This window comes from Capsella rubella, unplaced genomic scaffold (genome assembly GCF_000375325.1).
Source record: "Capsella rubella cultivar Monte Gargano unplaced genomic scaffold, Caprub1_0 scaffold_1, whole genome shotgun sequence".
Taxonomy (NCBI): Eukaryota; Viridiplantae; Streptophyta; class Magnoliopsida; order Brassicales; family Brassicaceae; genus Capsella; species Capsella rubella.
In genome coordinates, this window is record NW_006238923.1 from 11,649,212 (window position 1) to 11,651,405 (window position 2,194).

Consider the following 2,194-nt stretch of genomic DNA (forward strand, 5'->3'; position numbering starts at 1 on the left):
CTGCGCCATCTCGAGATTCGTGAACGCTTGGTCCCAATTGACATGGTGATGCGTGCCTCTTCAGTGTATGGTCATTCGGATGAGGGTGGTTGGGAAATAGCTGGCATTCAATGCGGTTTCTGGCTATAAATACCCCGCTTTTGGTATCCATTTTATTATCACTCAGCGATTCCCTCAATGGCCGGATCTTCTAGAGGGACTGCTAATGATCCCTTTCTCCGCGGAGGTCGCCGTCCGGTAGAACAACTTAATGAAGATGAGACCAAGGCGGAGGTTTACAAGGCCCGAATTTGCAGGCTAAGCATGCACATCCGGTCACTTTGGGAGCGTCAAAATCCTAAGGCCGACCTCGAACGATATCTCGGGGTTGAGGAGTTCATAGAGAAATCCGTTTTGGATCGTGGCCTCAACGATACCCTTCGAGAACGTGCGCTATCATCGGGTCAGTTCTACTACCTACAATCCACTCTTGAACGTATCAAAGTCTCGCGGCTTCGAGAAGGGGACCTTGATTCGTTTGATGGGCCTCTCGTTACGAGCCGGACGCGTAGCGAAGAACTGGAGGGATATCGCGCTCGTATTGCTCGGTTGTGCGACTATATTGTCGCGTTCAATAGTGCGGCCGAAGTCACTTATCAAAGGGTTCGTGCGGAAGGTGTAGAGAGTTTCCTTCTGCTGATGGTTTCCGAGGGGGTGCCGATCAGAAGAAAGATCCTCAAACTGGCGAGGCAGGCAAGTTCCTTCTGGGCCGAAGAGGAGGCGAAGTATCCTCTTCCGCAGTTGGACGACGGCGACACCGACCTGTTTCCCGAATTCGTCGATTTGGGGGGCTAAGTCGGTCGCTTTGGCTAGTGGCCATTATGAGCTTCTTCTTCTCCCTTTTTTATTAATGCTTTTTTTTGTTTTGGCTCAAGAGTGTATTTGCCCAAGAGTGTATTTGCCCAAGAGTGTATTTGCCCAAGAGTGTATTCTGCTTGTAACAAACTTTATCAAATAAAACAGTATCGTTAACGACAATCGCGCGTTCATTATTATTTATTTTTTTGTTTGCTAGCTGCACCATGTATCATGGTCGCCTACGTACCTCTTTCGAGGATCAAGCCAATCGTAGTTCACAGTACATCAAATGAAAGACTCGGATTCCCGAGTGAGGCATCCATCTGCCTTTGTGGTCGGATTCCCGACCTAATAGTAGAAGCTTTTGAGGTGGGCCGCGTTCCAGAAGTGTTGCACTCGCTGTCCTTCCATGGTCGATAGTTCATAGACGCCTGGGTGAACTCGCCGTGCGACGATATAGGGGCCCTCCCATTTTGCTCCGAGCTTCCCGGCGTTGAGCTCTTTGGTGTTTTCGAAAACTTCTCGCAGAACCAGGTCGCCCTCATTAAAACGGCGTTCCCGGACGGTCTTGTTGTAATACTTTGCTGCCGAGTTCTGGTAGTTTTGTATACGGATCATTGCTTGATCTCGTAGTTCCTCGCTCCAATCGAGGTAATCGTGGAGCCGAGTGTCGTTTAACTCCGGCTCCGCGATCATCATTGTTCGCCGGAGCGTCGGTATTCCGACCTCCGATGGCGCCATTGCTTCAACACCGTAAGCTAAGGCGAACGGCGAGAACCCGGTTGCGCGTCGAGGAGTTGTGCGATGCGACCATAATACTCCGTCGAGTTCGTCGGCCCAAAGTCCCTTTTTCCGACCTAACCTTTTCTTGATGCCATCGAGGATAGTTTTGTTGGTAGCCTCAGCCTGGCCGTTTCCTTGAGGGTATCGCGGGGTTGAGGTACTGAGTTTGATGTGCCATTTTCTGAAGAACCGCTTGGTTAGGTAGGAAGTGAATTGGGATCCGTTATCTGTGACGATCTCATAGGGAATACCGTGTCGGCAGATAATGTACTTCCAGATGAATCCGGTTACGTCGCCCGACTTGACCTGACTGAACGATTCCGCTTCTACCCATTTGGTGAAAAAATCGGTGAGCACCAGCAAAAATCTTTTAATGCGGCAAAGAGGGAAGGGTCCGACGATGTCCATGGCCCATCGCATGAAGGGGTAGGGTGCTGTCACGGGAGAAAGCGCTTCGGGAGGTACGTGTTTCAAAGTGGCATGCCTTTGACAAGCTTCGCACTTTTGGGCGAATGCCTCGCAGTCGGCGAGCATAGTTGGCCAAAAATGGCCGTCTTTCTTTATTTTTAGGGCC